Source organism: Alexandromys fortis, unplaced genomic scaffold (assembly GCF_014885135.2).
Source record: "Alexandromys fortis isolate MF-2015 unplaced genomic scaffold, M_Fortis_MF-2015_v1.1 scaffold_310, whole genome shotgun sequence".
NCBI classification, from domain to species: Eukaryota; Metazoa; Chordata; class Mammalia; order Rodentia; family Cricetidae; genus Alexandromys; species Alexandromys fortis.
In genome coordinates this window covers 298845-323609 of record NW_026068202.1, presented here as the reverse complement: position 1 = coordinate 323609, position 24765 = coordinate 298845, and positions in this window count along the sequence as shown.

The window sequence follows — 24765 nt, the reverse complement described above, 5'->3', positions numbered from 1 at the left end:
GTGATGTTGATCTTGGCCATTCTTACAGGTGTAAGATGGAATCTCAGAGTTTTTCTGACTTGCATTTCTCTGATGATGAAGGATGTTGAACATTTCCTTAACTGTCTTTCAGCCATTTTAGATTCCTCTGTTGAGAGTTCTGTGTTTAGGTCTGTACTCCATTTTTTTTGTTGGAATATGTGATGTTTTGGTGTCCAATTTCTTGAGTTCTTTGTATATTTTGGAGATCAAACCTTTGTCTGATGTGAAGTTAGTGAAGCTCTTTTCCCATTCTGTAGGCTTTCATTTTGTCTTGTTGATTGTGTCCTTTGCTTTACAGAAGCTTTTCAGTTTCAGGAGGTCCCATTTATTAATTGTTACTCTCAGTGTCTGTGCTGCTGGGGTTATATTTAGGAAGTGGTTCCCTGTGCCAATGCGTTCAAGTGTACTTCCCACTTTCTCTTCTATAAGGTTCGGTATGGCTGGCTTTATTCTTTTGGACTGGAGTTTTGTCCATGGTGCTAGATATGGTTCTATTTTCATTTTTCTACATGTTGATATCCAGTTTTGCCAGCACCATTTGTTGAACATGCTTTCTTTTTCCATTTGATATTTTTTGATTCTTTATCAAAGATGAGGTGTTCAACAATGTGTGGATTGATATCTGGGTCTTCTATTCGGTTCTCTTGGTCTTCCTGTATATTCTTATGCCAATAGCAGGCTGTTTTCAGTACTGTAGCTCTGTAGTATATTTGAAGTCAGGGATTGCGATGCCTCCAGCAATTCTTTTATTGCACAGGATTGTTTTGGCTATCCTAGGGTTTTTTGCTTTTCCAAATGAAGTTGAATACTGTTCTTTCGAGGTCTTTGAAAAATTTTGCTTGGATTTTGATGGGCATTGCATTGAACACAACCAGATCTTATAGAAATATTTTCTCAATTAAGGTTCTCTCCTTGCAGATAATTCTAGTTTGTGTGTCAAGGTGACATAAGACTAGTAAATACACATATGTTTAGTGAAGGATACAATCTTAGGTTTACTGCTACTTACCCAAGGGGTGACAGTGAATATTGCCAGCATCACAAAGGCCAGTGAATGTCTCCAAGTGTGTTGCTACTTCCTCTAAAGAATTAAGGTTGACTTTTCAATTCACAATAGGCCCAATCATGTTGAGAGATAGTGTGTTGAGATAAGGAATTAAACTGAACATCGAAGGAGGGTCCTGCTTGTTGTTATTTAAAATAGTTCCACACAAGCCTAGAATGGAATATAATAAACATTTATTTATTTAGGGGTAAACTCACAGAAAAAGTAGTAATCAGCAGTCCTCTGTGTGAGTGGGAAACTGGAACCGAATCCAGCTGCCAAGGGGCTTATGCAGGCCTATGTCTATAGTACCCGAGACCACACCCAAAGTGGGCCAACCTCTCAAAGGCCATTGGCTGAAGGAGTTCCCACAGCACCTCCCCCTTTTGTATAAATAAAAGTGTTCCAAACCCAATACAATACTATATATGATAAAAACAAATATCAAGTATAAAAATTAGAATTATAATCAGCATAAACAATATCAAGCAAGAAGTATATGCTAAATGTTTCAATAGTTATCCTATCTTAAAGAGTCTAAGTCTTGAGAGGAAAGTAACTCTGACTATCTAGTCTTTAACCCTATCAAAGACCTGAGAAGGAAAATATTATTACTTGAATAAACAGGAAGTACAATCAAGCAACTTCCAAAAGGTACAATAAATGACAAAGACAACTGGCAACCTGGGCAATCACCCAAAATATCATTTGTCATATTTGAGCAACCAACTTTGGCTAAGACCTAGAGTAACTGACAAACCATTTTCAGAGGCAGAAAAATTTTCAAAGCTGTCTTACCCTGTCTTGGCAAGGTTTGCCAGTCTTCTTTCTTGTATCCTGCTTGTCCAATCTGAACACTGTGCATTTTGTCAGTGGTTGAGACAGGGGTAGTTCTTTGCCCAAAGGCCCATTTTGGCAATATGAAAACAAACTCTAAGTGGAGTGCCTTTGGTGCCCAACATTCTCTCGGGAATAGATTAGTGCTGCCAGGAGCACTTGTATCTCATGTCAACAGAACCCTAAGTTATTTAAATGTCATATTCTATAGTTTTTTTAAGTGGTTGAAGATTACCTACCTATATGAAATACAATCTGTATGCATATAAAGAACCTGATTTGTCTAACTATATGTATGACAAGCAAGGATGACTATTGACCTATAATTTTTAATACCTATATAGCTTAAAGACTAAGGCTTCATAATAAATTAATATTTAATTTATTTAAACAACTGTGCAGCAAATGAGGACAATGACCTCCAAATGTAAACTATGTATAAGTATCTTGATTAGAGGTAGACATGTATAGTGCAATATGATAAATCTATCCTAAAATTTCATCAATATACAAAATATCTTAAGTAGAGGTAGAAACATGTATGCATATAATATGACAAAATAACTTTGCATAGGTGTACAAATATTGTAAACAGACATAGGAGCATATTCAATATAACAAATATAATTTGAATTTGTATCAATATGCAAGAATCTATAACATTGTAAATTGTCTACAAAGAATAGCTCACAAGTTTCTCACTATTACTCACTATTATTATTAGTGTGAGTAAGCTCACACTAATCTACCTATTATCCATCTAATCATTTTTTTCCCAAAAAGATCCCTGAGCCTACTTAATTTCCACCCCAACCCTATACCACTTATAATCAACCCATAATAAATGCCCCTAACCCTGAGAACAAACTTTGTTGGTAGAGAGGACATCATCTTCTAGAATTACTTCCAGCTTTGTTGTTTTATGGGATCCTGTAAAAGTAAAATGATAGTTAAGTTTCAAGATTTCTATCTGGTATAATCGCAAATGGTCCCTGAGTAGTTGGCATGGTTTTTTGAAGTTCTGGCCAGCATGGTGTAAGAAGGTGCACCATCTTAGCTAGTCACGTCGGAATCATCTTAAACAGCTTATAACCCAAAAACAATCTTGAAGTGGGGTTACCAGCATCATGACATCATAGAAACCAGGTGGAATCATTATTGTAGGGCCCCATCTTCTTGGAAACTTCAAAGATTATCACAGGAAAATTTATTGTTCAATGTCAAAAACCGAAACATTATTCACATAGATATATATTCAAAGAGTACCACAGAGACAAAAATAGGTATAGGGAAAAGTAAAATTTTTCCTAAATTCTTTCTTCTTTCTGTCCCATACCATATGACTCCTGATATGAAACAGAAACTCTGAATTTTTTTTTTAACAACTTGCTTAGATTTAGAGAAGGGCAGCCATTGTCAAACTCCAAAGCCAACTTTGATTTTTAAGTGAGTCACAACTTTTATTATACTGATATATAATTAAATTTATAATATATATATAAGTTTATATATATATATATGTATATATGTTCGGTAGTAAAATTTTACCTACAGAGGATATTGGTACTATAAGTCAGATTTCTCTTTGTTTGGTGATTCTTTCTAGATAGCTTATCTAGATAGCTTTTCTTCTTTAGGAATCTAGATGTCCAAGGTTGCCAGCTACAAAATGGCATCCATACATTTGGGGCTAACCTGCATGGCTAGCCACAAACTTTGGGTCCAAGTACTTGTATGTCTGCTCAGGGTTAGGAAGAAAGTAGCTGAGAGCATGCCTACTACTCAGCACCCCTGCCTGAGTAAGCAGCTAGATCAGGTCTGCTAGGTGTGTACAGACAGGAAAGCATGGCTGATTCCCACTGCCATACACAGAGACACTTCCAGGCTGTGAAGCATGCTATATGGCAGATTTAGCTTTTACTTAGACAAAAAGAGTTTACATGCTGCACAATGCTTCCTAGAGTTGAGGTGGTGAGCATGGCTCCCACCCACCCAGCATTCCAAGAGCTGGTGGTAAACGCACCTCCACCATATAAAAAGTCCAAGAGAGGTGGAGCCAGCATCCAGGGCTGCCGCGACTACACTGCTTACCATTTTAAAATGTTACTTGTCCGAAAAAAAAAAAAAGATTTCAGATACACAATAGTACGGATTCAGACATAAAAGACCTCTAAATGAGACACAATGTGTTAAAAAATTTAAGTAGGTTTGGGAGAGAGAAGAAAAAAAATATAGATAAAACAAGTCTTTAAAGAGACAGTAAAAGTCATATAAAAGAGTGCAGTCATAGATTAAAGAAGTAAAGAAAAATAAGCCACGTAAAGATGGAATATACACAGGGTCTGGATTATGTAGATTATTGTGTTTTCTTTGAACTTTTTGACTGCAGAGAGTTGCGGGGGACTGCTAAGTTAAACCAACATAAGGTATCTTGACTTCAAAATTTGTGTCTAAGGATATGTTGCTTTTGTTTCCACAGAAGATGAGAACCTGTGGGTTCCCTCCAGGCTCATGTGACTTAATGGAATAAGACCCTTGAAAGGTCTCTGTGAACCTAAAACAAAAAGCAGGAAGCAGTTTAGAGAAAACTACACCCAAATTCCCAAAATGATTGCTTATAAATGTTTATTTTTATTTTAAAAGGGTTGGTTATAATAATGGTCACAGTCAATTTCTTAAAAAAAATGAGAAAGATATGATATAGAGATGAATATTTTGGATTGGTATAGATCTTGGTCTATTGATCCAAACTTAAGGTCAATGTTCTAATATGTATTTCTCTTCTTGTTTAAGGTATTGTGTTTAGACAGCTCATTTAAAAGTGTAATGTATAATTAAAATTGCAGATTAATAGGTGGACATTTATAATAGTCTATCTTGTAATCATAACAGTTAGGTTTTCTAGATGTATAGAGATATATTTTAGATGTATAGGTATTCTTTCAAGTCTTTTAAAAAACCTACAGAATATGGTTTTAAGAATTTAGTCTTTTCTCAACAGTGAGACATGTCTGCTTCTGGCAACACAATCTACTTCAAGAGGATGATGGGCATCAAAGAGGCTCCTTATGGAGTTTGTTAGCCATTTGGGCAAGAAACCACTCTTGTCTATACTGCTTAATGGTATGTTGTATGAACTAGACATGCAGGACCTATAGAAAAATGACTGATGAACTTGCCTAAAGGTAAGAGAGTTCTTCAGGGTTTCTGCTTCATGAAAGAATCTGCCAGACATTCTTCAGTGACTGACAAACTACCAGTATTTAAATTTTTGGCTTCATGAAAAAATCTGTCAGATTCTATGGGCTTGTAGGCTGAAGATGGATGCCCCCATGTTACAGAACTTTGGGTGACTGTCCAGGCAATGAGATGTCTCTGTTATTTCTAGAGTTTTGGAAGTTACTTACAATGCATTTCTTGTTAACTTAGGTAATATTATATACCCTTCTGGAGTCTTTGATGGAGTTGAAGAATAGTTATATAGTTTTCCTTAGTTATGATAAAATATAAAGTGGCTATAAATATTGTAACTGTTATTCTTGCTTGATACCTGTTTTGTAATATATAACTATGTTGAAGTTAAAACCTTCCTTTTAATTTAGAAAGAAAACAGGAGATGATGTGGGATTCCCCTCATCATACCTATGAATATGTTTTATTACCATTGGTTATTAAAGAAGCTGTTTCCGCCAATGGCAGAATCGAGGAGACACCCTGTAGCTGCCGAAGAGAAGGACACTAGTAGCCAGCCAGAACCTTACCGGTAGGCCACAGCCTTGTGGTGATACACAGATGAATAGAAACGGGTTAATTTAAGATGTAAGCGTTAGCTAGAAATAAATAAGCCCAAGCTATTGGCCAAACAGTGTTTTAGTTAATATAGCGTCTGCGTTATTATTTGGGTCTGGGCAGCCAGGAAACGAACAAGCAGTCTCCATCTACATTGTGTCCAAAGTTCTTGCTGGAGAGCCTAGCTAGGGTGCCCAGGCCCGTGGGTGCTTTTCCTGTAAAGGAAGGATGATGCACACCTTCCTTTACTTAGTCACCAGAGGTGTTTTTAGATTCTGTAAGTCTCTAAAACACAAGTTTTTCCTATCACTGATTAGCCACACACACGGTACAAGCTAGGGGAAGAGTGGCCACTCTGGGTCCTCTTGCTGATTGTTAAACTCCTTCCCCAGACATAAAACAACCCAAAACTTGTTTTCCTTCTCTTGCCATAAATGAGAATTTCCTGTTTGTGAATTTTATATAAGTGAAATTAGTTGATTTTTTTTGGCTAAGTGCTGTATCTTTGAGATATTCACATTTCTTGCTACATATAGAAATCATTCTTATTTTTGCTGTATGGTGATCCATTTCATAAATACATTACACTTTATCCTTCTGCTTATTAACTTATGGGTTGTTTCTACTTTGTGGATATTAAAAATATGCTAAGCTGGGCGTTGGTGGCGCACGCCTTTAATCCCAGCACTCGGGAGGCAGAGGCAGGCGGATCTCTGTGAGTTCGAGGCCAGCCTGGTCTACAAAGGGAGTTCCAGGATAGGCTCCAAAGCTACAGAGAAACCCTGTCTCGAAAAACCAAAAAAAAAAAAAAAAAAATGCTAAGACTATCATTTTAACTGTTGTATACATACTTATGCATTTCTGTTGGATTTACCCAAATGGGTTGAATTGCTTAGCTACAGATCAAGAAAAAGATTTCCAAAATGATATTATATAGCTAATTGAAATATTTCTTCCTTGGGGGGAGGGAAAGGTTTATAAGACTGGGAAATAAGTGAAATTTACAAGGCTCAGGAAGCTTATGAAATTTACAGGATTCACAATACCTCTTCCCACGGTCATATAAGTAGTAACATTGAAAGGACAGACATTTCAATGGGAGCTTCACGGATGTAGCTTTCTTTATTTATCATTCATATTGGGATTTTGGATAATGTTGCCTTTGAGTTACCCATTCTCCTGTAAATAACCTAATTATATATTCACTGATGTGCCTATAAATGACCTCAATAAATTCACTGTTTCACTGAGATAGACTTGGGTAGAATAATTTCCATGATTTGTTGAGCTGTGTCCTATCTGTAGTGAATGTGCATTTATTCATATCTGGTTATAAAACTATGACTTTATCAATTTATATTTCCACTCATATTATACGGCTTCTGTTGCTGTGTTTCTTACTAACATTTGATATTTTCAATGCTTTCAGAGGTAACCATTCTAGAGTGTGTGTAAAGATGACCTATTTTGTTTTGAACTAGCATTTTCTGGTAACTAATGATTGTGAACATTTATTTACTTATTTATTTAATGTTTCTTGGCCATTTGGATTGGATAGTCTCTTTTGTAATAAACCTCTTCAAATAAGAAGTCTGTCCTTCCTATTAACTTACAAAATGAGAGTTGGGGTGTTTTGAATAAAAGTGGCCCACATAGGCTCATATATTTGAATAGTCATCTAGGAGTGGAACTGTTTGATAGGATTAGTAGGATTAGGTGTTGTGGCCTTGTTGGAGGAGGTGTGTCACTGCAGGTGGGCTCACACCAGACCCTTCTCTCTGTCTCTCTGCCCGTGGGTTAGAACAAAGCTCTCAACTACTTCCCAGTACCACGTCTGCCTCCTTGCTCCATGCCATGATGATGACGGACTAAGTCTCTGAGATTGTAAACAAGACTCCAGTTAAATACTTCTTGAAAGAATTGCCATGGTCCTGGTGTCTCTTCATGGCACTAGAACTGTGACTAAGACAGAAGTCTACGGTTGAATTTTTTCTGCCACTTAAACATGTCTACTGCCTTTTCCCACTTTACATTTTGATTTGTTCCCTTAAAATTTTGATTGCATTTATTTATTTTGTGTGTATGCTCACGTGGAAGTCAGAAGACACCTTTCTGGAGACACTTCTCTTCTTTCACCATAAGGATTCTAGGGCAGATCCCGGTTGCAGACAGTGTCAACCACTTCCACCTGTGAGCCATCTCTCTGGTCCTAATGTTTGTTCTCAATAACTTTTGATAGGTAGAACATCTGAATTTTAATGAGGTCATATGACCAGTCATTCTTATATGGTTAATACCTTTTATTTCAATTAGTAAACCTAACTCACTAAAACAGTTTTAGATTTACAGAAGAATTGAGGAAAAAAATAATATCAGATTTTCATATCCTCGCATCCTCTAGTTTCGATTACCACACACTTTGGCATGTTTCCTCAACCAGAAAAAAATATACGATGCCAAAATGTGACTCCTGAATCTCATGCTAAGATAATATTTGGCTTGAAAAAAAAAATTCCAACTCTTTTTCAAAGTGGCAGCACCATTCAACTTTCCTACCAGCAATAAATAGAAGATCTTGATAGAGAAATAAATGAACAAAAAGGCAAATTGATAAAGCATCCAGAGAAAGATATGGAAAAAATAGTTTATTGCTTTACTTTTACATAAATATTTTATGCATAAATATTGTTTAAAAATACTTTATCTTTGATTAAAATATTTATTTATTTTCTGTGTATGAGTGATTTTCTTTCACACATATGTCTGTGTACCACATATGTGTCAGATGGCTGTGGAGGTCAGAAGAGGGCACTGGATCCCCTGGCGCAGAAGTTGTGGATGATTGTGGGCCTCCAGGTGGGTACTGGGATCCAACCCAGGTCCTCTGAAAGAACAGCCAGTGCTCTTAACCATTGAGCTACCTTTCCAGCCCACTTAAAAAGGACTTTAAACAAAGTTGTTCCTAAAAGAATACAAAATCAAGTCAGATAGGAGAAAATGTTGGCAAAACACATGTCTGAGAAGACCCGAGTCTAAAATATATGAAAAACATTTGCAGTTCAATATGAAAACAAACAGTCCAGTTACAAAGTTATAAAAAGCTCAGCAGACACTGCAGCAACTGAGAAATGTGATGAAAAATAAAAATATGAGAACATGTCCAATCTCAGATGCCAGTAGAGAGGTTACAAGTACAGCCTTATATTTACTACCATGGCTAAAATCCTAAACGCTGACTACTTCAGACAAGGATGTAAAACAGTCCAGCAAAGCTGACAGAAGAGGCCATTTCCCTGCGGCCACCGGAGTCCAAGAGGCTCCGATCTACCCCGTTTGTCTGCTTTTCATTGTTATAGTTTTGAGTGTCTGTCATCTTGGGAGCTGATAGCCACAGTTTGAATATCCTATATAACCTTTAATCTTTCACACAATGTTTATAAATAGCTTGCTAATTTCCATCTGTACAAATAAGCATGAAAGAAACCCTCTGAGAACAGGAGAGTGAATGTTTTGATTCAGTTGATCAGTGTTTTCAAACTTGTACTCAGAGGACTTAAAAAATATGGAAAGTTTTTATTTGTATGACGCTTGTTTATTGATATTTAGCACAATGGAATTGAAATTGGTGAAATTATAAATATTAAGTCATTGAAATAACTATATAATAACTTGAATGTTAAAGTATATAAGTAATATAGCTTGAGTAAAAAGCTATATTTTCTAAAACAAATAGTAGAAAATAAGCTATAGTAAGCTATATTTTCTAAAACAAAGTAGTAAGACAATTAAGCTTGCTTTGCATTTTTATACATCTTTTTATTGTGTTGCTCAACAGAACATCTCTAGATTTTTACACTATGATCAGTCTGTTCTGATACACTGTTTTGATTGAGGTACACGACAAAAAGTATGGTATTAATACATATATGATCCAGAAGGGAAGAGTCATTCGATAACCTTTTCAGGAATAATGGTGCCATAAAGGAATTCCAAAACGGCAGGTCCTTAAAGTTTAGTTACAGTGTTTGATACTTTTACAAAACAGATTTCAATTCCATGTTGAAGTTCTTCATCTTCTCATCCGGCTTATCAAATTGAACCCTCTTGAGACCTGGAGCAAAGTGTGGAAGGGTGAAATGTCTGGGGTACCCAGATAATGAACAAGAACATCCGGAGCAGTGTCCCTCACCGTGACTGACTTGAAATTCTCTGTTCTTGGGTTGAGAAGCAGTGTGGCAGAATGACCCAGATGGCACTCAAATCCTAATTCCAGCTCAATTCCTTGATAGAACTTTGACATCAAACAACTGTCTGACTTTCTCTGATAACTGATGCTTTTTCCCCCCAGCAGAATGAGGTAAAATCTAAACAAACAAGCAAATAAACGAAAGCTCATGGAATTTTTTATTTTTTTTATTTTCGAGACAGGGTTTCTCTGTAGCTGTTTTGGTTCCATTCCTGGCACTAGCTCTTGTAGACCATGCTGGCCTCGAACTCACAGAGATCCACCTGCCTCTGTCTCCCGAGTGCTGGGATTAGAGGCGTGAGCCACCACCGCCCAGCTAGCTCATAGAATTTTAAAATAAAAAATGTTAATCAGGTATTTGAAAGAAAATACCATGGAGGTATTTGTGGTTCTAATATTGCCTGCTTTCTTCTTCGAATGTTTGTTTCTTTGGCTATGTCTCCCAGTGTCATGTGAAAAGCTGTGGGTTTTCTGAACGATGCTGCCTTTTCTAGAGTGGATAGTTTCCTGGGAGAGAGAATGTTGAACATGCTGAGAGAACACTGTGACCTCCCTGTGAGCTGTCATTCTGGGTTTACTTACTCTTTATGCACGTTTTCCTGTCCCCACCAAGCGTCCAAGTGTTTCTGGAACTCTTTTCTTTGTTGCCCTTTTGGCTTCCAACTTTAGTTCAGGGTACTTGTCTGCTTGGCTTGCTGGCTTCTTAGTGGCCCTTGCTGCTTTGTTCTTGTGTGTTGGGCATGCAAGCTCACCAAAGACCCAGAAATGCTCCACAGCAACCTTGGCCCAGTGGGTTAGTTCTTCTCACTTTTCCTTTGTCTCTGGTATTTCCACCTTGTGTGTGGGGCCTTCATTTCTACTCTGTATGTAGGAAATATACTAAATGAATACTACTAAACAACAGGCCCAGAAATAAGAGAGTTGGCCTACCGTGGACCAAAACATCTAAAACTATGAGCCAGAATAAAAATTCCTCCTTTACGATGATTTTTGTCACAGTGATGGAAAGCTGACAAGGTAAGTGTTACACAGTAGTTGTAGTGATATTCAAATGTAACATGATTAATAAAAACCTAGAAACAGATATTGGGGTTCAACCTGAAAGTCAGAAAATCAAAACAATCAGCCATTGGTTCTTACCTCTATCTCAGTCTAACATGGCCATCCTGCCTGCCTCCAGGAATGAGACGCAGAATGAGACTCTCTGAGAGTTGTCTTCTCCCACCTTATATTCCTCTCGTGCTAGAATTAAAGGCATACACCACCAACATTCAGTTTCTATGGCAAACCGGTGTTACTACCTGGTCAGTAAGGCTGACTAAGATGGCTGTTTTGCTCTCTGATCTTCAGACAAGCTTTATTTAATTAAAATACAGATGAAATATCACTATAGTAGTTGGGGCTATGACAATGTGGAAGTAACCCCATAGAATGTGGCCCAATAGAATATTCAAATATTTGAATTGGTTAAGAGAAGCAAGGCTACCACAGAAGGAGCTTAGACATCTAAGCTGTGTATTAGGGGACAGAAACTGTACTAATATTTCTCTGCATTTGAGGCAGTTTCTTACCTGTAAATGACAAGAATACCTCATAGGGTTGTAAGCATTAAATGAGGTTCATAAAAGGGTAAGGTACAAGATTACGATCTTGTAGTGTAGGGGTTACATAAGTAGTTTTGTGAGTATTATGATTAGGAGAGGTGAGAGGGATTTTTATTTGCTTGCTTTATTTTGGACTTATTCCTCTTAGTCTCTCTAAAGAGGCCTAGTGTGCTATATAGAATTTAGAAGAGAGTGTGCACATAGAAAAAAGAAAGTGACTTAACAGATGCAATTAAGAATATTTGCTGGGCCAGGCAGTGGTGGCACATGCCTTTAATCCCAGCACTTGGAAGGCAGAGGCAAGTGAATCTCTGTGAGTTTGAGACCAGCCTGGTCTACAGAGCGAGTTCCAAGACAGGCTTTAAAGTTATACAGAGAAATCCTTTCTAGGAACTCCACCCCCTTAAAAAAGAATATTTAAGGGAAGAGAGAGATTGTTTATTTAATGCTCTCACGGGGTACCTAGGTTCAGTTCCCAACACCTAAATCAGGTGGTTCATAACCACTGTCATTCCAGTTCCCAATCTGATGCCCTATTGCTTCTATAGGCACCTACATGCACAGGGTAGAAGTAAACTCTTGTGTGTGTGTGTGTGTGTGTGTGTGTGTGTGTGTGTGTGTGTGTGCGTGCATGCGTACACACACACTCACATTAAAAATATGGAAGATGTCTGGGTATGGTGGTATACACCTGTGGTCCCAGAAGGATCAAGAATCCAGCATCCTTGTCTATATGAGTTCAAGTTTGAGGCCAACTTAGGCTACATAAACTTGTGGTTTGAATGAGAATGGCCACCATAGGTTTATATATTCGAATGGTTTGTTTCCAGTTAGTGGAATTGTTTGGGAAGGGTTAAGAGGAGTGACCTTGTTGGAGGAGGTATACTCTGAGGATGGGTTCTGAGATTTCAAAATCCCAGGTCATACCCAGTCATACTCTGTCTGAAACTTCTGGATCACATGTGAATGCTTAGCTACTGCTGTGTGTAGGGATAAGTCCCACCCCTTAGGGGGCGTGTTCGCCTCAGGCTAAAGTTCTCCTATAAAATTGGTGAGCGTGCTCCCAGCGCCTTCTTCTGCTTTCCTGGTCTCCGCGGGAACAGTGGTTCTGTAAGTCTATTCCTCCATTAAAGCTGTCTATATTTTGACAATCTGTCTGCATTCGCTTACGCCGTTACATTTTGGCTCAACTGCGAACTGAGATGAACCTGGCACACAGGTTACACCCTAAATGATCTGATTAACAGCGCCCCTATTCAGCAGGAAGCAGTTTGGAGAGAAAAAACTGCGCCCATGTTCCCAAATATGGTTTATAAATGTTCTTTTACATTTAAAGGGGGAGATGATATAGGTATGAATAATTTACATTGATATGGATTTTGTTTTAGTGATTTAAATTTAAGGTTAATTTTGTAATGTATATAGGGTGTTAATGGATAATCATCGCTAATAGTTAAGTTTGTAGTTATGTTAGTTAAGATTTTCTAGATGTGCATAGATATATTTTAGATAGGCATTCTTCATATTTTTCAAAGATTATAGAATATGGCATTTTAAATGTTTTAATAACTTAGGACTTTTCATGACAATGAGGCACTCTGCTCCTGGCATCACCAATCTACTTCAAGAGGAAGATGGGCATCGAAGAGGATCCTTATGGAGTTTGATAGCCATTTGGGCAAGAAACTGCTCTTGCCTGGACTATTGCATAAACTGGACACAGAGAACCCGCAGAGAGAGGACTGCTGAACTTGCCTAAAGGTGAGATGATCTTTCGGGGTTCCTGATTCATGAAAAAGTCTACAAGACATTCTTCAGGACAAGCAGATAGTGACTGCCTTTGAAATTTCCTGCTTTGTGGAAATGTCTGCTGGAAACTATGGGCCTGTAGGCCGAAGGTGGATGCCCCAATGGTACAGAGGAACTTTGGGTGACTGTCCAGGCAGCGAGATGTCTCTGTCATTTCTAGAGTTTGAGAGTTTGCTTATTTCTTATTTGCTTAGGTAATATTGTATCTTTCTGGACTGTTTGATGGAGTTGAAGAATGAATAGATAGTTATAGTTTTCCTTAGTTATGATAAGAGATAAAATAGATATAAATATTGTAACTGTAATTCTTGCTTGATAACTGTTTTGTTATATGTAATTTTACTATGTTAAAGTTAAAGCCTTTCTTTTTTTGTTTAAACAGAAAAAGGGGAAATGATGGAGGTGGGTCTTGTATCTTATCTGTTGATTTCATTGGTTAATAATAAAGAAACTGCCTCGGCCCTCATAGGACAGAAAATTAGGTAGGCGGAGTAGACAGAAGAGAATGCTGGGAAAAAGAAGCTGAGTAAGAGTCGCCATGATGCTCCCACTCCAGACAGACGCAGGTTAAGATCCTCTCTGGTAAGCCAGCTCATGGGCTACACAGAATATTAGAAATGGGTTAGAACAATATGTAAGAGCTAGCCAATAAGAAACTGGACCTAGCCAGGCCAGGCAGTGTTTGAAAGAATACAGTTTCCGTGTAATTATTTCTGGGTATAAACTAGCCATGCGGGTGGCCGGGTGCCGGGGACGCAGCCCTGCCGCTCCATATTTCAACAGCTGTGGTACCATGCCTGCCTGCCTTTCTGCCACCATGTTCCCCACCATGATGATCATGGGCTAACCTTCTGAAACTATAATCAAGCTCCCAACTAACACTTTCTTTTAAAAGTTGCCTTGGTCATGGTGTCTCTTCAAAGCAAGACCATAGTAACTAAGATAAGACTATCTCAAACAAAACAAAACAAAACAACAACAAAAAAAAACCCCAACACCAAACAAACAAAAACTCCAGCCAACCAAACACAAAAACAGAGACAAAATATTGAACCAAGTGAAGGTTTTCAGGCTATGGCAGCATCAACAACACATGCTCCTGGAACCATGAAAAGGGAATCGACAAAAATGACAACTTGTTTCATACAGACCATGACAAACTGCAGTGCAGTAAGAAATGGTTTCTAATCATGGACTGAGAGTACAGAATTTTGATTATCTGAAAAATAACCTTATGTTTCTTATACTTGTATTCCAAAGAACATTCTTATTCTTATAGTCCGATCTCACTTCCTCTGCCAGGCCAACCTGCCTTGTCTTCAATCTGACACCAAAGCCTGTCCCCTTAAGCCCAGTGCCTGGTCCTTTTACACCACATTTCCTTGCATAGTTAGTCTTGCCTTGCTTGTCTTCAGTGCCTTATCTCTCTTGGTTAGACTCTGAACTCCACAAGAACCTCTTGTGGAGGTTCTTGTGTTTTGTTCAGCAACAAAGAAAAGTGTCTAGGGCTCCACAGGTGCTTGGCAACTGTGATCAAGTGAATGGGAGAGAACCTATCATTCTACACGAGGAGAAACCCCAAGTTGAGTAGACCTGGACCTTTGGTTCTGCTGCTCAAGGATATTATTAAAGCTATATCTTTCACTTTCACTGCCTGCTGTTTTCAGTTATATGGCTTGGCCTCTTAAGCTGGTTTTCTTCATGGTTCCAACTCAGCTATTAAATGAGGCTAGAGAGATGATTTAGTAGCTAAGAACTGTGAACTGTGCTTGTAGAGGACTGGGGTTCTGTTCCCAGTACTCACATAGCAGCTCACAATTGCCTGTAACTACATTTCTAGGGGATCTGATGCCTAGTGGACTCTTGCATATATGTATATGATGCATATAAGCTCACACAGGCTCACCCATATGCACTTGATTGTTCAAAAAAAAATCTTAGGACTGTTCACCTGTGAGCTCAGTGGAACCCTGGAACACAGATTGCTCTAATACTAAGTGGAGCAAGTCAGTGGCCAGTCAGCTGGAGACCCCACTCTATGGGACTTCCCCAGTGGGACAAAACCCAGGGGCCCCTCCCAAACTCCCTCAGCTTTTCTAGCCATTCAGCAGGGAGTATTCCTGTGGCTGGGCCATAGCCCAACCCATCCTGACCCCGCACCCACCTGTTTGCCTGCAAGCTCAGTGAAACCCTATGACAAAGATCGCTCCAATACTGAGTAGAGCTGGGAGCCAGCAGGGAGTTTTCCTGAGGCTAGGCTATCCCCCAGCCCACCCTGCCCCCAAACCTACCTATTTGCCTGTGAGCTCCATGGAACCCTTAAATACAGCTTGCTCCAATACTGAGGGGACCTAAGAGATAGCCACAGCAAGGATTGGACCAAGACGCCAAGACACTGCTGGCCTCATTTGAAGGAAGAGATGGGTAGAATGCCTCCAACGTCCTAAAAAGCAATACGGTAACACCAGAACCCAGCAGATACACAAAAGGAAGACTTGATCATTCTAAACCAAAAGAAGTAGAAGAAAACAACTTTAAATGTAACTATGAAAATTATGGAGACCTTTAAAGCGGAAGTGAAAAACTTCCTTAAAGAAATGGAGGAGAAGAAAAACAAAAAGTTGGAAGAAATTAATAAATCCCTCAAAAAAAAAAAAAAAACCAAGATAACTAAGAGAAATCATCAAACAGGTAAAGGAAACAGTTCAAGACCTGAAGACTGAAATAGAGATAATAAAGAAAACACAAACCAAGGGAATTCTGGATATGGAAAATCTATGTAAATGAACAGGAACTACAGAGACAAGTAAAACCAACAGAATACAAGAGATAGAAAAAAAATCTCAGGCACTGAAGATTCTATAGAGAAAATACACTCCTTGATCAAAGAACACATTAAATCCAACAAATTCTTAACACAAAACATCCAGGAAATCTGGGACACCATGAAAAGACCAAACCTAAGAATAATAGGGGTAGAAGAAGAACTTCAGCTCAAAGGCACAGAAAATATATTCAACAAAATTAAAGAAGAAAACTTTTCCAACCTAAAGAAGGATATTCCTATGAAGGTATAAGAAGCTTACAGCACACCAAACAGATTGGATCAAAAAAATTCCCTCGCTATATAATAATCAAAACACAAAACATATAGAACAAAGAAAGCTGCAAAGGAAAAAGGTCAAGTAACATATAAAGGTAAACCTATCAGAATTACACCTGACTTTTCTATGGAAACCATGAAAGCTAGAAGGTCCTGGATAGATATACTTCAGATACTAAGAGACCATGGATGCAAACCCAGACTACTATACTCAGCAAAGCTTTCATTCACCATCAGTGGAAAAAAATATTCCATGACAAAAAAAAATTAAACAATATATATCCACAAATCCAGCCTTACAGAAAGTACTAGAAGGAAAACCTCAACCCAAGCAAGCTAACCACACCCACAATAACACAGACATCTGATAACCCCCCCACCAGCATAACCCAAAGAAGGAAAACATACAAACACTACTACCAACCACTGGTCATTAATATCACTTAATATCAATGGACTTTACTTACCTATAAAAAGACACAGGCTAAGAGAATGGGTAAGAAAACAGGATCCAGCCTTCTTCTGTTTACAAGAAACACACCTCAAACTCAAAGACAGACACTACCTCAGAGTAAAGGGTTGGAAATCAAATGGACCTAAGAAACAAGCGGGTGTGGCTATCCTAATATCTAACAAAATTGATTTCAAACTTAAATCAATCAGAAGAGATGAAGAAGGACACTTTAAACTAATGACAGGAACAATTCATCAAGATGAAGTCTCAATCCTGAATATCTATGCCCCTAATAAAAGAGCATCCACATATGTAAAAGAAACATTACTAAAACTTAAATCACACAACAAACCTCACACACTAATAATAGGAGATTTCAACATTCCTCTCTTGCCAATGGACAGGTCAACCAGACAGAAACTTCACAGAGAAATAAGAGAACTAACAGATATAATGAATCAAATGGACTTAACAGACATCTATAGAACATTCCACCCAAACAAAAAAGGTTATACATTCTTTTGTTATTTGCAGATGATATGATAGTGTACATAAGTGACCACCAAAATTCTACCAGAGAAATCCTACATCTGATAAATACCTTCAGTGATGTGGCAGGATACAAGATCAACTAAAAAAAATCAGTAGCCCTCCTATGGTGTGGGAGGTCCTTCTGTATTTTGTGTTGCTTTCATTGGTTGAATAAAGATACTGCCTTGGCCTTTTGATAGGGCAAAACTTAGATAGGCGGAGTATATTGAACTGAATGCTGAGAAGAAGGGCCGTGTGGCAGATGCCATGGTTCTCCTGCCCAAGATGGACGCTGGTTAGACTCATGCCAGTAAGCCACAGTCAAGTGGCGGTACATAGTAATGGAGATGGGTTAAACTAATATGTGAGAGTTAGCCAATAAGAGGCTAGAAATAATGGGCCAGCCAGTGTTTAAATGAATACAGTTTCTGTGTGATTATTTCGGGGGTTAAGCTAGCCAGGCCAGGACTCACAAAAGGACCCATTCTCCTCCTTTTACAACACTCCTATACACAAAAGATAAAGAAGCTGAGAGGGAAATCAGAGAAACATCACCTTTCAAAATAGCCACAAATAACATAAAATATCTTGGAGTAACACTAACCAAGGAAGCAAAAGATCTATTTGACAAGAACTTTAAGTCTTTGAAGAAAGAAATTGAAGAAGACACCAGAAAATGGAAAGATCTCCCATGCTCTTGGATAGGAAGGATCAACATAGTAAAAATGGCAATCCCACCAAAAGCAATCTATATATCAATGCAATTCCCATCAAAATCCCAACACAATTCTTCACAGACCATGAAAGAATAATAATCAACTTCATATGGAAAGATAAAAAACTCAGGATAACCAAAACAATCCCTATACAATAAAGGAACTTCCAGAGGCATTACCATCCCTAACATTGAGCTCTATTACAGAGCTACAATAATGAAAACAGCTTGGTATTGGCATAAAAACAGATACATTGACCAATGGAATTGAATTGAAGACCCAGATATCAATCCACACACCTATGAACACCTGATTTTTGACAAAGAAGCTAAAATTATACAATGGAAAAAGTAAGCATCTTCAAGAAATGGTGCTAGCATAACTGGATGTCAACTTATAGAAGAATGAAAATAAATTCATATCTATTGCCATGCACAAAACTCAAGTCCAAATGAATTAAAGACCTCAATATAAAAATGACCACACTGAACCTCATAGAAGAGAAAGTGGAATGTAGTCTTCAATGCATGGGCACAGGAGACCACTTCCTAAATATAACCTCAGTAGCACAGACACTAAGAGCAACAATAAATAAATGGGACCTTCTGAAACTGAGAACTATCTGTAAAGAACACAGTCAATAAAACAAAAAGGCAGCCTACTGAATGGGAAAAGATTTTCACCAACCCCACATGAGACAAAGGTATGATCTCCAAAATATATAAAGAACTCAAGAAATTAGACATTAAAATTATAAATAATGCAATTAAAAAATGGGGTACTGAAGTAAACAGAATTCTCAACAGACTAATTTCAAATGGCCAAAAGATACTCAAGGACATGTTCAACTTCTTTAGCTATCAGGAAAATGAAAATCAAAACAACTTTGAGATACCATCTTACACCTTTCAGAATGGCTAAGATCAAAAATACCAATGATATTTTGTGCTGGAGAGGATGTGGAGTAACGGGAACACTCATCCATTGCTGGTGGAAATGCAGACTTGTGCAACCACTTTGGAAATAGGTGTGGTGGTTTCTCAGAAAATTGGGAATCAACCTACCTCAGGATCCAGCAATACCACTCTTAGGAATATACCCAAAAGATGCTCAATCATACTATGAAAGCATTTGTTTAACTATGCTCATAGCAACATTATTTGTAATAGCCAGAACCTGGAAACAACCTACATGCCCCTCAACTGAAGAATGGATAAAGACACATTTATACATTAGAGTACTACTCAGCGGTAAAAATCAATGACATCTTGAATTTTGCATGCAAATAGATGGAATTAGAAAACACTATCCTTAATGAGGTAACCTAGACCCCCCCCCCAAAATGAATATGGTATATACTCACTCATAAGTGGATACTAGCCATAAACAAATGACATTGAACCTATAGTTAATGATTCTAGAGAAGCTAAGTAATAAGGTGAAGCCAAAGAAAAACATATATAAATCTACCTAAAAATTAGAAGCAGACAAGATCACCTGGCAAAATTTGGGAGCATGGGTGCAGTGGGTAGAAGGAAGGGGAGAAGGGCGGTTGAGGAGAACTTGAGGGAATGGGGTAGTCAAGATGGAGGAAGGACAGATATGAGAGCAAGGAAAGAGATATCTTGGTTGAGGGAGCCATTTTGGAGTTAGCAAAAAAACTGGCTCTAGAAAAATGCCCAGGAACCCACAAGGATGACCCCAGCTAAGACCCTAAGCAATAGAGGAGAGGGTGTCTGAACTGGCCTTGCCCTGTAGTCTAACTGATGATTATCTTAAATATCACCATAGAACCTTCATCCAACAACAGATGAAAACAGAGGCAAAGACCCACATTGGGGCACTGGACTGAGCTTCCAAGATCTAGTTAAAGAGTGGAAGGAGTGAGAGTATAAGCAAGGAATTCAAGGCCATGAGAGGTACATCCACCGAGACAGTTTGCTTGAGCTAATGGGAGCTCACCAATTCCAACTGGACTGGGAGTGAACGAGCATGGAAACAAACTAGTCCTCTGAAGGTGGTTGACAGGTGGGGCCGACTGAGGGGCCACTGATAGTGACACTAGGATTTGTCTCTACTGCATGTACTGGTTTCTTGGGATCCTATTCTCTTTGGATGTATTCCTTGCTCAACCTAGATGTAGTAGGGAGGGCCTGGACTTTCCACAGGGTGGGGCACATTGCCCTCTCTTAGGATTAGAGGGGATGGGATGGGAGGGTGTGTGGAGGGGGTGGGATGGGAAGTGGGAGGGGGGGATGGAGTGGAAATTTGGATTGGTATTTTTTTAAGTAATAATAATAATAAAAAAAATCTTAGGGAGGGAAAGGAGTGTCTGAGGACCCAGATATCACATCTTTACAAGATATGGGCAGCAGCAGAAGGCTGGCTGCCTCTCATTCGCTCGTGCTATCTACTCCTGTTTTAAGTCAGTGAAGAGTGACATAGTATTTTCAAAGGGTGCACTTGAGTATATGCCTATATGCATACAGGCACATACAATTGCCCGAGAGTCTAAGCCAATGCTGACAAACAAGAATATGCTCTGTTAATCTAAATTTCTTAATTTTAAACAAAATTTTGATGAAGTGTGTCAGTGTCGGCCTTTGGATTGTTAAAAATGGCATTTCTGGGTGCACTGAGTTTTCACAACGTGGCAGCTTTGCTTTATAAATTGCTTTTGAAAAGTTTAATAGGTAAAAAAGTTACTTAAAATCTATATTAATTTCTTTTATTTCAATTAAATTCTGAGAGAACTATTTTATGTATATGTCTCAAAAAAAGAACATTCTTGAACATATCAAAGACAAAGTACCTGAAAAACTTGTGAAAATGTAAATTAATGCACAAGTTCCCATAAAGGCATGATGCAACCCAAATGCACAGAAACGTGTGTGATTGTGTGTGTGTGATCAATAGAAGGCATATTTTATTTAACTTAGGTTATATTTTAAATGAATTAAGAAAATTTTCAAAGAACAGAAGAGAGTAATAGATTTAATATCAACTATATTGAGTATAGCGTGTGAAAGTGTTCATGAAAAGGAACTCACTAGATGAGAAAGTTAACATGTGTGAGGCTCCTGCTCATAAAAGCTGAAAGTGAAATAACTGCAGATCACTCTGTTAATCCTTTGGGCATTCCTAACTGAATTCATTTTGTCCTTGCTAAAGAAATTATCTCCTTCCCCGCCTCAGGCATGCATGTAAAACAGTTCCTGTCTGGGAGAAGTGTGCCTGAGGCAGGAAGTTCACTGTTCAATTACCTGCTGATGAAGGCTCACATTTTCCTCTTGTCCCCTCTCAGCCCTGAAGACTGTTGGGCATAGGAAGGTCTTGACCTGAGGAAACCATCTTGGGTAACCAGGGCAAGGAAGAGGAAAATGCAACAGCCTGGAGATTTCAGCAAACAGTAGAATCGCGCCAACCTAATCTGTGTTAAAATGCTTGGAATGTGGGAGCGCTGGTGACGTCTGTTGTCTGTGTGTCTTATGGAATCCTTTCTTGTTCAAGAGCAGCGAAGCCAAGCCTGGGAACCAAGCCAAACGCCTGCCACTTACCTTAAATTGATCAGCCACTTTGAGATTAAAACCCCTGAAAGCTGCCACACCGTGAAAACAAGGCCTCCTTCACATTAAAGGCAAATGGCGACTTCGGGTTCACTGTGATCTTTTCCTCCGTTTTATCCAGTTTTTCACAGAGTGAACTTTTGTTTCCCCCCTCCTCATTCCATTTATGCTCCCATATAGAAGTCAATAGTTACAGCATCTTGGCCAAGCATTCATTAAGGTTCATAAGAACAAAATTTATGATGATTTAAGAGTTGGCACAGAGGCCAACTGTTGCTAGAATTTAAAAAAAAAATACAGGTGGGAAATATAGGCCTTGCCAAAGCATGCTAGGCTCCTAGCAGCGGTCTGAGGGGAAATTAGACACTATCAGAAACCACTTACTCCTCTCTTCTGGGTCTTCCTTCTTATGGCACTGAAACAAGTATTCTGATGGCTCCAAGAATTTTATTTTATTTTTGTCTTGTGTAAATGCTACTGATCTCAGAGACTGGAGGTTTTAAAAATAAATAATAATGTGTGGTAAGTGGGGTGATATTCTGTTAGTTTAGCTACTGGATAAGGTGTAGTTCATGTATTCACATACTTTACAAACACATATACATACAGGCATATCTATATCTTTATCTATATATTATTAGACTGGGGCTCATCCATGAAGATCTTCCTAAGTAGACCATACATAATAGTGACGTCTGTATACCCAAAAATTTAGGATGTAAACGATACATACTCTTAATCTCTGAATTTGGGCAGTAATGTGAAACTATGGTACAGGATGGGAGTCTTCCCCAAAATACTACTCTGATTTCCTTCACTAGGGTAGTAGGAAGGCTTGTTGGACTGTTTTTGACAATATTTGACAAATATTTTTTATTTCTACTAATTGTTATTCAAGAGTAGATTCACTGAAAAAATATGGTTTTCTTGTTTCATGGAGTAAACAATTTTCAAAATATCATCCTTTTTGGTCAACCAATAACTCATTATTTGGCTTCAGGCAATAATGACATTCTGTGTCCTATATCTGCCTAGGAATATTCCACTTCCCATCGTAATGATACATCCTCATTAGTGCACTGGGTACAGCATTCTTTCTTCCTACCATCTTGCACACACTGGAACACTTGCAACTTTCTGCCCATAAAATTAAATCCAGTTCTTTTTGCTAACTTTGTTTGCAAAATCTTTTACCTAGGTCCTTCTACTCCCTTTGAAATATTCGTCAACTCTGCATAGAGGCAGTTTATGGGCTTGCTGTTTTTACCTGTTGCTCATTTACGCAAGCTTTTCTCCCATCTGCATACAGTGTAACTCTCCAAGAGCGGAGATCACGGGCCCTTGTTATTTCACAGCCACAATTATTAGTCTTCTGCTCTGATGAGATGCACATTACATGCAGAAAGCTGAATATGAACAGAATCTATCACATCCTTCCACAAAAGGCCAAGCACAGCTCTATTTGCAGACAGTACCAACGATTTCTCAAGGAGCCTAAGAAGTCATTTACCCTTTTTGTAGAGTGCCGGAACCTCAAGGGCAGGCAGAGTCATGGGTTCAGTCTGCTTTTCTCCTAGTTCTGTCTTTTTAACCCATTTCACTGGCAGTTTTGCTCCTTAAATTTTCTGTTTCATTGGATAGAATTATTTTGGCTAGTGATTTTATCTTAACTTTCAAGTCTTTATATTTTGTATTTTATATACTGGTTCTTTGGTATTTCCTCAGTAATCAAGATTTTATGGAGGGCCTGATGTATGAACGCTGAATGCTAGCCCAAGGGTAACAGGAAAAATCCTCTACAGATCAAGACATAATTGGCAAGAAGACACAAAACAAACACCTGTCTGCAGGGAGTTTACTTGGTATCTTGTATTGTAGGTTAATGATTTGAGGACAATTCAAGAAAATCATAACAGAGTACTATTTTATAATAAAACAGTTCAGATTGTCAAAGCAGTCAGACTGCATACAATCAGATGGAAAAGAGAAGTTCTCGAAGGGAGGAAAGGCACAGAGGTGGGGATGAAATGGGTAGTCTTACGGAACATGTATGAGGCACTAAAAGTGGGGGCTGTTCAGTTGGCACCGCCAGTTTCCTGCTGCTCAGTCCGAGAAGCTCCATGTCTCTCTCTAGATCCTGCCCTCTTCAAGAATCTCCAGAGGGGGAAAAAAAAAGGCTCCAAAAAGCCCAGTTCTGCATTCTTGGCAGCTGCAGCAGCTCCTCCCCTGAAGTTGCCAGCACCCAAGTCACTGCCTAAAGTGCTCAGTTTTTGACCGTACAAACCTGCTTTTACTGGACACAGCATCGTCATCACACTTAACCTACAGGCTATAGAACCTCCCTGATTTAGTTTGGGCGTTTGACTTCTCCTGGTATTGGAGAACTCACCTGGGAGTTGCTCTACTCAAATAAACCTGTTATTTTATTATTATTATTTTTTTAATTAATCTTGATCTGTCTTAGTCTTAATAGTAAGTCTTACTATTATCAGCTAAAGAAAACCTATGGGGGTGGGAATATGAATGAGTACCCAACCAATGAGTGTCCAAAAAGTCAAACAGGAATTGAACCAGGTCCTTTTCAGGTTTTGAATTCAAGAAGGAAACATTGTAATATAATTATCACTTTTTTTTTTTTTTTAATGTAAAGAGTCCTGGATCTGAAACCGGAAAGCCTCCAGTCTTTGCGCCATTTTCAAGAGGTGCGATCCTGAGTAGTCTGGTGAGTCTTTCAGAGCCTTAGTTTTCATGTCCCTTAAATGAGGGTAATGGTATTCCCAGACCTCGAATACAATGAAGCCACTATAGCTCTACTGCTGCCGGAGGGGGGGGGGGGTTGTGGTTGTGAGGGGGTGGCTGGGCTACAGCTTCAGCAAATGACAAAAGACATGAACCACAGAGATGTCGAGAACCTAGCATTAAGTTGTATTGGTGTCTGTTTTGCTGTGTTGTTGTAATAGGGAGTGGCGGGGCTGTGTCCGGCTACCCAGCCGCCCGCATATTCTTTTTTTTAATTTATTTATTTATTAATTAATTAAAGATTT